The sequence below is a fragment of the Cydia splendana genome, chromosome 9 (genome assembly GCF_910591565.1).
Source record: "Cydia splendana chromosome 9, ilCydSple1.2, whole genome shotgun sequence".
In the NCBI taxonomy this organism is placed as follows: domain Eukaryota; kingdom Metazoa; phylum Arthropoda; class Insecta; order Lepidoptera; family Tortricidae; genus Cydia; species Cydia splendana.
This window is the reverse complement of record NC_085968.1, coordinates 7,909,974-7,925,532: the sequence shown is the minus strand read 5'-3', so window position 1 is coordinate 7,925,532 and position 15,559 is coordinate 7,909,974. Positions and strand designations below refer to the sequence as shown.

At 34.3% G+C, this 15,559-nt stretch overlaps 1 protein-coding gene across 5 annotated transcripts in view; it reads left to right on the top strand.

The window, feature by feature from the left end:
• Nucleotides 1-15,559, top strand: part of LOC134793522 (3',5'-cyclic-AMP phosphodiesterase) — a 534,412-nt gene that overhangs the window by 141,245 nt on the left and 377,608 nt on the right. The window lies entirely within an intron of this gene.

Genomic DNA, 15,559 nt, shown 5'->3' with positions numbered 1-15,559 from the left:
CCGTGAAAAATATTTGCGACCTGTATTAACTTTCAACTAGGTACAGTCATTTGGTTTTATTTCGTAGCTGGGCTGTGATACCAATTTCTCGCCGAGCGCGGGGGAATCATCTCAAAGTATACGTATTTTAGCGCCTTCCGATCACGTGTACTTATTACACGTCTCGAGCTCATCTTAAACTAGTTCATTTGAGCTGTATTCGTCCGCACTCCCGTAACCAATAAAAACACGGTCGTAAAAAGCAGGATGGTTCTGGGGCAAAGCCGAAAGTTTTGTTTTTCTAACATTGGAACCGTAGCTGCGTTCAACGACGTCCGACGCTATACCGTGCAGAGCTAAAAGGTTATATAAAAGCACACAGCAATATGCTCTTCTGATATCGGGCCTGGGTTGCCCGATGTAAATAGAAAAGAAAGATCCCGACAGGCTTTTCGCTAGTATCAAACTTCAGGTCAATGCAGCACAAGGAACTAAGGCTTACTTACCTACAACGAGAGGATTTAAGGGCAGTAACTTTATATAGCTGCTCGCACTACATGGTACCTAGCCTAAAAAAGTTTTATACTTGAGTTTGGGTCGTGATATAGAAAACTATTTGAATATACATAGGTATTAGCATTCTTTGGTCTTAACTCCGGAAGGAATTACGAAATAAGTTATGGATTTGCCAACTATCGATAGCATACGAGTATCCCAAGAATATAAAGTTTCATTTTATCATATTAGGTACACAGCTGCAAAACTGCAGGTATGCACTTTTGCAGCTCGCTGTGCCTATACATTACATGCGGCCTAGAAGAATGTGAGCGCCTGGTCAAAGTCAACTCCATACTAAATTTTATCTAAATCGGTTGAGCGGTTTAAGCGTTAAGAGGTAACAGGTAGACCGATAGACAGAGTTACAATCGCATTTATAATCGGGATGTATTATTTATTTATATAGTAGGGTTATCCTTATTTTATATATTTTTAATATATTACCACAAAATATCACGAAAGGTTTGGGATTGTAACTTAATAATAATAGGGTGTTGTCTGTATACAGTCTCATTGTCCTCCCAAACTTCAATCTATAGACCGGTATATGTTCACTTTTTCTACAATAGTCCCAATGCCTGCTGGGACCGGTTCATGGGTGTCTATTGTTGCACCTGTGAACGGGTTCCAGCAGGCGTTCTACATGACATTAAAGCTCTCCAAGGGGCCTCTACGTGTTGGATCTATATCCCCACGCAAGACCGGGAAAATATCAAAAGACCGGGATTTATAGGCCCGTGAAATCCAAAATAGGGTATTATACTGTATTTAAAACAAACTATTTTACACCATGCATGAAATAAAGGACCAGATAATTATTAGAAAAACACAGATACCTACGAGTTATTTTTAAACACAAGTTCTATTTAATACATCGGATAGAAATATAAAAAGTAGGTGAGTTGACCGTGACGTCACGATGTAATGTTGCATATAAATTCCATATTAGCAAATCGTTTTGACAGTTCTAAAAATGTAACTGATTTGACTAGTAGGAAAATACCCTATTATTGTAACTTAATTTATCTAATTTAATTTCACTTTTGACGTGTAATATGTAATTATATTATAAATAAATGAGTATGAGTATGAGATCTCTTCAGCGTACATGCGACGCAAATCCACATTTGGAACACGAGTTCTTAAATAATAAATAAATAAATAAATAAATATTATAGGACATTATTACACAAATTGACTACTTCTCACAGTAAGCTCAATAAGGCTTGTGTTGTGGGTACTTAGACAACGATATATATAATATATTTATATACATAGTTATAAATACTTAAATACATAGAAAACACCCATGACTCGGGAACAAATATCTGTGTTCATCACACAAATAAATGCCCTTACCGGGATTCGAACCCAGGACCATCGGCTTCACAGGCAGGGTCACTACCCAATATAGTGTAGTAAATAAAGGTAGTGGACCCCGCAGTAATTCCTCAGCCAGAAAAAACTTTACAGTATGATAAAGTATCAATAAATAAAAAGTATTGTATAAATTTCCAAAGAATAATAATAATAGAATTAAAGTAAATACCTAAAGTCTTAAATCGTTAATATCTTTTTACGGAAAAATGCTCCGTTCAAACTTTCTTCGCCAGACATATTCATGTAACTTATTGCAACAATATATGAAATATCAAAAAAATATCCCAGCAGAAATACCAGTATTAATAAAATAAAATTTTTTGGCGTGTCTTGGACCGGAAAATTGCTCAGTCTAATTTTTTCACTGGAATGCCATTTTATTGCCGTTTTATACCTACAAAATGAAAATCTAAAAATTTTCCACTCTCAGTTTTTAATAGTTCTATACATACATACATTTCGATACGCATTTTTTTTGGATTTTTTTACCCACTACGCCAAATTATATTCTAAGATCATATAAGAAGAAAAAAATGACAGAGCAATTTTCCCATGAAAATGAGCGTCAAAAAAAGGAAGTATCATAAAAAAATATTCTCATGTTTGACAAAACTTTTAGATTTTTTTCTAGTATCACATACTGATACAAATAACTTATTTTGTAAAATAATTTTGGACTGAGGAATTACTCGGTTCAATATATAATCAGATTTGTGTTTTTACCTAACTTAGGAGTTTTTTTTTTTTGGATATTTATAATGTTAGTCTCGGCTCATACTATACAATAACCAAGCTAAATTTCATCGACTGAGAAATTAATGCATGGGTCTCCATACAACAACTTGCTTCATTTACTACCCTAATAGGCCAGACCGGTCGTCAAATTCTTCTTATTCGTTTCGTTCGTGTATAATAATTCGTTCTTTCAGTGCCTGATTGAAAATAAAACCACAAAATATTCCCTTCTATGTAAACATTGTTATGTAGGAAAATTCCAAAACATACACCTGTATGTGAAAGGTTAATCTGATGACGTAAGTGTCTGCTTTCAATACGTTCTTTTTCTTTTATGACAATGTTTTTATTTAGTACCTATCGATGTGATGTTATTCCTGTCTCTTGCGATTATAGACGTATCGTTTCGTTTAATGTATGTACTCAAAGATATAGCATCACAGCCAGTCATTTATCTTGATATACGAGTCTCTAAGGAACAGTAGGTACCTAGGACTAATACCTATGAAGAACGTAAGTGAGACAAGTAACTGCAGCAAATCGATGTGTGATGTATGGCTATTTTAGTGTTAATAACTAGTGTCCGGAGTAGCGGTGGTAAATTTCACACAGAGGGTAATGGAGTCGTTTTTACAATATTTTTTTTTAAGATTGAATAAATAAATTATTCATTTACCTAAATTACTTAGTAGTTAGTATGGTACTCGTAAATTGGAAGTAAGTACTTAAAACTTATTTTTATTGAACGATTTCAGGAACACCTAAATGTTACGTCGTAAATGTTTTGGGTTATTATTCAATGTCTTTTAACAAATGTCACCATTTATCCATATAATTAATATACATAATTTCAGTCCTCAATTGTAGTTCAATGGCTTAGAACAGCGGTCGGCAACCTTTTAGCAGCCAAGGGCCAATAGTAGTTAACGGAGGTGACGCGGGCCGTACTTTGTTAATATTTATGACTTTATGAGACATTGTCGTTTGTCACTATTACATACAAAATAGCCAAGGCGCCTCTCGGGCCGCAAGTGACAGTTTCGCGAGCCGCATGCGGCCCGCAGGCCGCAGGTTGCCGTCCGCAGGCTTAGAAAATAATATATCATGGCAGGTATGACTCCTTAGTCTAGTAATTTTTAGTAGTGAGGAGTGACTATTTTGATAAAAAACATATTACCTATGTATGCTCGCAAGATAATTTATAGCAATTATTATGAAAAATTAATCATTTAATCGTTATTCGTTTAATCATAAAAATACTTACGTGACTCCATTACCTTCTATGTGAAATTTGCCACCGCTACTCCGGACACTATTAATAACTATAAGAGAACCTATAATTAGCTCTGTTATTCTATTGTAATTTCTGGATATATATAGCGCTGTTGGTTTTCCATGTACTAAAATAAAATAAAATATAAAACTATTATATTATATTGATTTTATTAAACTAACTCGATTTTCACTACAACATACTTTTATCGAACGAGCGAGCGAAGCGAACGAAGTTTTTACATTCGACCTGGGACACGCGGCTGACTAGGGGCACGTCCCGGCATTTCGATGTTTTTAAGCTGAACTATCAGAGGATAGTTTGTTACTCAAGAACTTAAGTAAATTTGTTCTAATTTAAATGAAATTGGGTAAACGTGTAGTTGAGGGGATTATATTTTAGTCATTAAATTATGAGCAAGCTCGATCAATGGGTTATTGAGCTAGAAGAGCTTAGAAGGCTAAAAAGCTATTTGTTAGGGGTCTTGCTATTCTGGTCATCGTTTTGCAAGAATGTATGGTCGAGTTTGGTATCAAATGAAAGTGCTCGGTTTGCACTTTTATAATATCGTTTTTAAATTTACCAATTTGAAATAATTAGCAAGAGAAAAATAAACATAATATAGGTATTTGACATTTGACAGGAAAATCACAGTTAAGGACAGTTAAGGGCTCCACAGACCTTGTAATAAAATTATATATTATATCCACGCGATTTTTGATCCATTGCCGTCTATAGTGGGACATAAAATAGTAGAAATAAAATAAAATGGAACTCTAAAATTTCCATACTATAGTCGGCCAAACAAGTTTGTCAGTAGAAAAAGGCGCGATATTCAAATTTTCTATGGGACGATAACCCTTCGCTCCTACATTTTTTAGCTTTTTTCTACTGATGGAAATGGCTTGACAGACTATAAATTGTTGCCATGTGTAAGCATTTTATGTCAAAAATGTGACAGCTACGTAGAAAGTGGCGCCCTCATTTATTAACCGACTTCCAAATCTCAAAAGGAGGAGATTCGATTGTGATTTTTTTTATTTTTGTTACTCCATATCTCCGTCATTACTGGACCGATTTTGAAAATTATTTTGTTGATTGTATGTATATGCATACAGATTGGTCCCGTTTTTGTCAAAACCCAGTTCTGATGATGGGATCTATGAGGAATCGAGGGAACTCCTCAAATCTTAAAGGCATACATATAGTGATTTATGTGTTTTATCAACAAATCAAGCATATACATCCAAAAAAGTGACATTTGTTGAAGTGGAACTGCTGATGATGATCAGAACGGAACTCTTCGATGAAGTATAGTTCACGTTTGGCGATTTGTCCTCTTCGTTATGTTTGTTAAGCAAGTTAAATTTTTAAGCCACATTTTTGTCAATCTCGAGTTCTGATGATGGGATCCACGAGGAATCGAGGGAACTCCTCAAATCTGAAAGGCATGCGTATAGAGATGTTTGTATTTTCATCAGAAAATTAAGCATTTTCATTAAAAACTGTCGCATTTAATGAAGTGGAACTGCTGATGATGATCAGAATCAGGAATCAATTACGAAACGCCCATCTCGGACTAAGTAGCACTGCATTCAATTGATCTTTATGGCGAACCGCGAGTTCTCAGTTCGGGGCGAACTACTAGTAACTAACACGGGACTTAATCGCGTAAACTTACGTTTATTTATGGCCTAACGTTTCGAACGTAAAGTATGAATAACTATTATGTTAGGTAGGTTAGCTCCTTCTTATAATTATTTATTTTATAAGTATACTATTATTGCTTAAATCAAGTCACATATATGCAAAACCTTAAACCATTATTTATTTGCATTATTCATGGCTGCAAGTAGATATAGAACTAAAAAATATTTTGATATTCACTTCAATATTATTTACCAAAATTAGGTCACATTTCTATTGCCAAGATCATAACGTGATTTTTTTATATTTATTCAGCGCAGAAAGTTAAGAGACGCATGTAAAATAAGTTCAACACTTTAATACCGTTACAAAATTTCAGTGGGTACCTACTGTTTTAAACATTTAACTGTGGAACAAGTGTATTACTTATATTAACGGCATAATGAAATAACGTAATAAACTCGAAACAGTACTACGTCTTAACGAGATCAGACTCGACCGGGCTATTAGGCGAGGCAACGTTTATTTGATATTTTATGGCATGTACGAGGACGTACATATATGTACAAAAGGAAAAGAAGGTAGATCGACCGAACTTATAACATGTAAATAAGACTTTATTATTTATTTAAAACACATAAAATAAAATAAAATAAGTAGGTAAACAAATAATTAATTAATTAAATTTATTTATTTTTAGTATTAATGTAGAATAAGTTTGTGACGATGCTTGTGTGGATTACATTTGTGTTTTGACGAAGCATGTGGCGGATTACCTTTGTTTTTTTTATTATAAAAAAATGAATACCTTACTTAGTAACAAAAGGGGGACGTAAAATTAATAAGGCAGGAAATTGGTACAGCAAATCTGCCTAAAGGATGACTACACCAGATGTCACAATTTTATAATATTTTAGGAAGCATTGAACAGTCTTAATGTAGCGTTTAGCATCGTATCGAATTTAATCTGTGAAAATAACAACATAATTTTCCGGACCGGATGAAGCTGACGTCCATAAACGCAACGTAATATTTGGAATTATTTTCGTAGAGTTTAATTTCCGTATCCAGAAGTAAAGTCCGCCTCGCTTTAATGAGTTTCAGGCACATCTGGCATGACTGCATGCACTTACATATACATACACACGCCATCAGAATGTCTAAACACGCACTCTAACGCCTTGACTATAGAGGCGTGTTCAGATATTTATGAGCCTCGGCCGCTCCAATATATCTGATGGTGGCTGTACAAGCTTATAATTGAAGCACCCTCTATGACGTTCACTCTTGACAATCGCTTAAGCTCGTTAAGTCACTTTCGTAAGGTATATTCGAATATAAATTTTAACAATATTACAGATTGTTATATAGGCCTTAAGATGATACGATGCTATAACTATACATAAACTATTGTGTTAAATACGAGTATACACATATTTAGAATGAAGCAGGTGTTTTCTGCTGATGGCGACCCTTATCCGTCTATTCTGAATTCTGCTTACACTTGTCTCTTATGTTTTCATTGTGAATGCCTGATTTTTGTAAGTGATCTTCAGTTAGATCAACAACGAGATGACTGTCTATGCATTTTTGCAGCTTATTTACCCAACTGAAGAAGAAGAAAAAAAGGTTTTTTATTACCGGATAATGCTTTCGTTTTCCGAACGCCTTTCGTGCCCTTTCATTTAGTTTGTCATCTTCTTCTCTTCTTTTCATCCTGTTACCCTCTGCTAGGGTGTAGGGCTCGAATCATATTCTTCCACTGACTCCGGACATAGTTTATCGTAAACACTATACATTACTTATGTATGTGATTGCATGCTAGCATATCGGCTAATTAGGTTCATTTAATATTTTTTTTGTAGGTATGTATACCGTTCTGTCAATAACACAACTAATTACGAGATTTTTTTGTCATACAATTAATTGCTCTCGTTGGATGCTATACCTACGTACAACACGTGTAATTGTTATCACGGGTCTCATGTAGGTTGAAACAACGTACCTACGTATTATAAGGACTGATTTAGACAGCGCGCGAACTCGCATGCGATTTAGTTACATTGTGGACTGTTGGTTACGTCCAATTCAACCGACCGATCAAAAACCGCAATGTAATGAAACTCGCATGCTAGTTCTCGCATCGTCTAAATGAGCCCTAATAATGCTACGTAATAACTAATATATTCGTATATTCTATAATTTCTAATTCAAAATCTACTCTTTGTTTCAGGTAAGATGAGTGAAGCGTATTTACACTGCAGTCTGTTGTTGTGTATGACCCCAAGTAAGGTTATAGCATAAAACATAAAAAACTGGTATTGCTGTTAAAAAGATTGTGGCCTCGAATGTCCAATTCCTCGAAGTTGATCGAGGCGTCAACATTTATAGAATCGAGTTGTTTTCAGAGACACCCATGGTATAATAATATACTCCGCCTGGTACTCTATTCCGAGATTCGCGTATGACCTAACTGACACGGGCCTACGTCATCATGCTGTTTACAGGTTCTCAAACTTTAAAATGTGGGAGAATTTTAACCAACGGTGAAAATTATTTTAACGGCATTAATTTTAAGTTATTCATGTAGAAACATAGTAAAATAAAACAAATCTAATGTATTAAAATAAACTTTATTTATCTATACAAGACAAACGTTTGAAAAACTAATTCACAGTTACACATTAATTACCAAGCTTATGACGTGAAAAGTTTGGAAAACACTGCGACTGCTGACACTGAGCGAGAAGGAAATAACAATTAACACGCGTTCGACAAGGATGACGGTCAGGGCATGAAGTTATCTAGATCCGAATTGTCAAATGTGACAGCGCTATCCTGTGTTGCCAGTAATGTAAACAGAATTACCCGAACGTCTGAAATTTCTTTCGTGAATCGGAAGATATTGCTAACGAATAATTAGAAATGACGTGTTATTGTAAAAATTTAAGATAAAATACATATAAATGAAAATTATAAAATTATAAAGAAATATTTTAACTTATTAACCATAGGTATAATGTACCCATGTAACATGTTATGTTGAAATAAAGTGGCAATGTTATTGTGACGTAGGCCCGTGTCACTCTGGGAATAGAAGACCATGTTTTATTAGACCATGAGAGACACCTATATTTCATAAGTACCCCTTTAGATTTAACCCTACGAATGTCACTTTGTCTATACTCCAAAACGTAATTCAAGACCAAAAAAAATAAAGACAATGTTGCCACTTTTTACTAGCGCGTCTTGTATTTATGTAAATATAAGTAAATAAAAGTACTTTTTTAAATCGTAGGAGTAAAATTACTAATAAATAAATTATCTTAGCGTGATTATTTATCAAAAGAAATTTACTATATTACAAACAAATTATTGCAGTGGCAACATTGTCTTACTTTTTTTGGTCTTGAATTACGTTTTGCAGTATAGAAACTTCACAGTGAGCCATTTTTATTGCATTGTGAGTGTAGAACAAACCTAGTGCTCTCCCAGCTTACGACTGGCTTGCAAATTCTGGCAAATTAGTTACTTAAATAAAGATAGGTTGGTAGGTACAGGCACAGTCAAGGAATTTGAAGGCTTGTCACTTTTTGATTCTATGTAATGGCATTAAGACGAAAGTGGATACGCGAAATAGCCTTTTCGTACAAACGTACATTTTCCTCTCTGGTTATGAACATTATTGAACATATTTTGACACAATTTTTCAACCAGAGCTATGCCCCCACGTTTGATTGTTTTCGAATTTTTAAATATTATAAAAGTTAAAAGCATTTAATAATTTATATGAAATCTGTTTTTCGCTCCTAATTTTTAAAATAAATAGTACCAAAAATCGAAAAAGTCAAACGTAGGGTCGTAGCTGTGGTTGATATACAACAAATTTAGTTAAAATATTTAATAATATTAATGATAATATCCAGAGAGGAAAATGAGGACTACGTTTGTATAAAAAGGCGATTTCGCACGGGTCTTCGTCTTAAGGTTCAAAAGTAACAAACCTTCAAATTCCGTAACTGTAGGTACATTTGATGTAACCATTATTTTCCTGTCTTTCCATGATGACATTTATTTTGTTTACACGTTATTGTTTCTGTTTTCTCCCGGGACGAGGCCACAACACATGTGTATCGGCGCGATTCGGGAAATGAATTAGAGATTAACTAGATACGATATAGTAAAGATATGTGACGTCCCACGGGTAAAGGTACCTTATGGCGCTTACGCTATTATTAACGCTGCTCCAATATTATTGCGGCGCTATGCGACGTAAGCGCCAGCCGCCATAAGGTACCTTTTGCCGTGGAACGTCACATATCTTTACTATATCGTATCTAGTTAATCTCTAATTCATTTCCCGAATCGAACCGTATGTAATTTGATGACCGCACAACAAAACTATTGAATATGTGCACACCGGATAAAAATGAATGATGTGGGCTTGAAATCTTGGGAAATATTGTTTTCCAGGAAATCCTGTTCAAGGAAATGTTGCTGATTATAAATAGATATAAAAAACAGGAAAAATAAACATAAAACAGATGAATTACCTGTACAGTCGTACACATATATGATATGTCATTGTTTCAGAACTCAAACTGTCTCATAAACAAAAATTATAATGACGTTTTTAATATAGGAAATGTCATTATTTCAATACTGAAGCAAGATATTTAAATTTGACTTCGCTACTCACCGTCATTCCTTCATTCCAATCTAGTGATGTAATATCTTAAAAGTACCTAATGTCATTTTAAATGATTCATTTAATTAAATAAATAGTATAATTTTTATTTTCAGGCTCGTTCTTTCCCACACTTTTGGTTATTGAAGTCTTAACTGTCACAAATCAATAAAACATCCTTGTTTTTGTATTTATACATATGGATTTTCTTCGTTACCATAGGTACCTAATAATGTTATACTACTCAACAGCAAGTACCGAATGGATATTTGTTTTGTCCCGTTTCTTCGTATTTATTGCTTTTATATGCTTAGAAAAACAGTGAGTAACAGGCGTGATGAAAGACCCGAATAGTCGACGAGCGTAATCCCTGACTAGCCGTTCATAACATTTGACAGCCCTATATAAAAGGCGGAATATTATTTTTGTTACAAAGGACCAATCTCCATACAATACCAGAGGATTTAAGGGATGTCACTTTTCGCGCTGCGAAAGGAGGAAAATGTCGTGGAAACCATCATTATTTTTTAATTAAGGACATTTTATTTTTATCCATCAATACCATATTTGCGTACACTACCTCAATTAATCATTATTATCTCTAAATTTGTCCAGACAGTATTAGTACAATTTTTTTAATGGAAAATTGAACCCGCGTTGAATCTTAAACATTGTAAGAGGTTTCATAATTTTCTTACTTTAGAAATGGTTTAAAATAAATTACAAGGGCTCATACGACGAGCCCTTGTCATTTTTCCTGCAATTAATTGCTGTGTTACAGTTTGACTTCCCGATATACCTATAAATTGTTAATAAATTGTATTATCGGTCGATGATGATGTCGTTTTTTCACTAGATTATTGTACAAAGTCTGACATATGTTTAAATTAATAGAATAATAATAGAAAATGGTCGAACATTGAAAACAATATCACATGTCACCACAAAATAAAATTATAGTAAAGTCATGGCATTAAGTCCGCCTTTTGTTCTGTAAGGTTTTCTTTTGTGCAATAAAGGTTAGATAAATAAAGTTAAAGTAAAGTACGATGTAGCTTAATATCGATCTTTTGTGAAATATAGGGTCTGGAATTCCCCGCGGCACTCGGACCCGTGTAATGCGATTACACTCGCATCCAGGTATTCCCAGTCTCATTATCCAATATGTATCGGGACAACTCCCAATCATTTGCACTGTTAGCAGCTGTAGTCTGCCACACATTGCTATTGAAAACTAGTTCAAACGTAAATGTACTTTCATGTATACAATTTATTGAGATCTAACGCATAGGTATACGATGGCATGCTGAGAGTGTCTGTAATTTAGACTGTATTGATGTGTGAAGTTTTTTGTATCTTGTTTCAATCATAATTTCAGACAAAGACCTCAACATTTTATTACATTTTCTCTTGATTAAATTAGTAAACGTCAAAATGTTTAAACATAAAAACAGTAAAAATTTAAAAATGAAGCTGATTAGAATATTATAGAAATTGCGTTAAATACAGACAGAGATACATATAAAATGGATCACTTTGTATCGAAATTTATACAAAGTAACCGGATTTTACTAATGGATTATCAACATTTTTATAACACTTTAAACCCTCGCGTTTTGTGCACATAATTAATGTCATTAACAGGTCTAACGCAACTGAATTTCATTATTTTACTTTTTTCCGACGTTTCAGCCATAGCTAGTGCAATCTGGCTAAAACGTCGGAAAAAAAGGTAATATTTTATGTATGGCTAGCAGAGTATTGGGATACGTACCTAGAATTGCCGTTCTCGAGAATGTTCTCCGTTTAATATAAGGAATATTCTCGAGCGACAACGTTTCCCATACAAAACAGAGAATGTTCTTGAGAACTGCAGTACTTACGTATCACATAGAACCGCTGGTAACGGGCAGGGGGCATAATATCGGCTGCGGTTTTTTTTTTAAGTAAAGATAGTATAGAGAAGTAAAGAGGTATCCAAAAGTAAAAAAAGTGTGAGGCCTGTTTAAGGGTTAAAAATGCACGAGTAGGTACAGCACTGAAAATGTCTTATACCTCTCATTTTATTGTTACGGCTAGCCAATTGTAAAATTTTCATTAAGAATTCAGGACTGTTCAAATTTTTCCACGTGAATTAATTAGTTCGCATCACGTTCAATTCGCTCAGTAACTTTACCACAAGGCGGCCAGCTTCACAAATAGAACGCCTACAACGTGCTAACAAATTTGTAACAGCTTCTGACATTATATTAAAATTTATATTTATTTATCGCGTTAGGCAACGTCCATGATATCACGCTTCGCCTCGCTTATTGCTAGTGGACAGATATTAATGTTTCATGACGGTTTGTGGACAGCGAATATCGGAGACCTCAATGAATATCGTATTATCAGAATGAATCACCAGAGTGATCGTGATTATGGGTCATTCAAAGCTCAACAGCGAATGTTTCGGTCTTTGTAAGTTGCAAGAACGATAAGTCTCGAGGTCTGTAAACTGATTTGGCACCGAGAGCCCGAGTCTTAACTAATACTGTAAGGGATACAAGTACCTACACCAGTTTAAGATTTAGGTACGAGTAATACAGGTTTTTGTTTATGAATAGGAAATAAACTATTGATTTTAAGGTTTTGTACTCTAAGATAAGATAATATAAGATAAGATGTTTATTTGTATAGTCATGTACATGGGATTTTATTACAGTTATACAGGAAGCTCCCATGACACCCTGTCAGGGCACACAATTTTTCTTATATCTAGCTTAATACTAAAGTACATTACAGACCATGCATGCTATTATTATGTCTAATATTTTGAATTAATGTACTCTCTACTCTATCTCTGTACTATCTACTACTTGCGTCAATCGTGCTTTTGAGCCAGCGAGTCTAATCTAAATTTCCATGAAACTACAAATTCACACATTTCTTTCTAGTTTTTCGCTACCGCTATTCGTGTTCGCTCAACATAACCTGCCGCAAACACAAACTCATTACATTTTTGTGTTTTTATCTCAACTCTATTTCAACCTTTATTGCCCACCAACCGTCGAGAGTCTCGCAGCTGTATCAAAATAATGAAATATAAATTAATTTTACGATGTAAATAATGTTCCCGGCCTCGTCCGAATGGCGAGCATTAATAATTGACTGCTAGTCATTTTCTAAAGCACTGCGGAAATCTCCAGAAAGGTAATTAATAAGCTGTTTAAGGTTCCCGTAGCTATGCCACATTTTATCTGTACCTTTTTAATTATTGCGTTAGTGACAACTTTATGCGTGCTAAAATCTCTTTAAAATTAGAAATGGTTTTGCTTTATTCGTTCTCAACAATTTTGAGTATAATACCTACTGGTTTTAATGCTTTAACACTAAGATGCTATCTTGCTTGCAGAAAATAAAAAGGCGACTTGCTATTACAATCATAGCTTTAATTTTAAAGAAAGTTCCGTAAGATTGCAAATGAAATACAGGGCCGACTTTGAAATGTCAGTTTTTAAGCAATAATATATTTTCATGCGGATTTTTTTACAGTAGATAAATATTGTAATTATAATAAATAATTGTAAGGAATTTCCTTGTGCATAGTACGTAGCTTAACTAATCTGTTAGATTTACATATTCTTAAACGTCACACAAGTTTAGATCAGCCTAATTAGCATCGTGATATTTTGCTCAAGTTAATTTGCTATTTAGCCATGCAATTTTACCAGTAGTCTAATAAATAAGGTGAAGTAGGTAGCATGTTCTCACTTCTGCATATAAATTTGATTTAATTTTCTGAACGGTCTAGATTTCAAGAATATTTAGGACTACATAGTTGCTAACCTAAAAGCATGTGAATCATGGGATACATAGACATATTTCGTCTTCTAAGTCATATGTGGAAGTAATTAATTGATCTACCACTACGTGTTTCATTGTAATTTTAAGTACACATCACAGGTTATGCGATAACATATATATACGTTAAGTCAAGCTACTGTGTCATTGCATCCACTTTCGTGGTGGTTGGCGTTTTTAAGACAAAATAATAACGTAACGTTTTTAAACGTTAAATCTATAAAAAGACATCTAAATTTAACAGGAATCTGATACTGTTACGTGGTATATTTGATTCGATAGCCGAATCCAAAACAACGCGGTAATGAGCAAATATGTTCGGCGCAACCCTCGCACGTTCAACGCATGCGTTGTTTCAAACAACATTCGCAACACGTGTAGATCGCTGGATAACCCATGTACGGGTTCACCGGTGTGGTTATAAAACGTAGAGGAAAGGGGACTACCGCGCGAAATCGCCTTTTCGTACAAACGTAGTCCTCATTTTTCCTCTCTGGATATAAACATTATTGAAAATATTTTTCATAAATCCTTAAATGCAGAATTTATTGTTTTTAAAAACAAAGGAAAGTCTCCTTTACACAAAATGTGCTATTTACAATATTTAAGGTAGTTGCCATCCATGTGGCACTCGATTTTTCCAGCCTGTACATGGTGGTCCTTGAACCACAGATATGGGCCTTCGTTTGTTTTTTTTTTATCGAATTTTTAATTATACATCGAGTTATGTAAAAATATTTTCCATAATGTCAATATCCAGAGAGGAAAATGGGGACTACGTTTTTACGTCGTCCTAAGCTCTTTCCTAAGAGGAAAGAGCTTAGGACTGTTGTTTATTCTAAAAATATTTATTTATTGATCAAATAATTAACACAGCATTACAGTATACAACCAAGGCACTATGAAACTACAAAATAAAAGAAAAACAATACACATAAAAATGAAATTAATTAAATATTAGATTTGGGCGACGACGTAACAGCGTAGCTCCGTAGCGTCGTCTGACTTGGCGTAGGGGTCGGCAGGTTGCCCCGGAACCGCCGAAACACCACACCCTTCAGCCAGAAGTCCGCGCTTGCGATGGTGTCCTTCAGCGATAAAATATAGCGATATGACAAAATGAAAAACGCAAGTGTAGGTGTGACTTGATTTGAAACTGTCAATATTTCAGCACAGGTGCCTCTCCAGCCTTTTTCTGGCTTTGTCTATCAGCGCTTAGATTGAATCAAGATTTGTTTACAATTATCGCCGTATTCTCGTTCACGCTTTGATAAATAGTTTTTTGAATGCAACTACTATTAAGTGGTGCATAAGTTTTATATTTCACATTCGTACCTACACAAATATTCACACATACTTAACTATGTAGATTAAATTAATACTATCAAGTGACTCGATGGTTATATGTTTAAATGAAAACTATTATTAATCTACATATATTTTAATTGATTCCATTT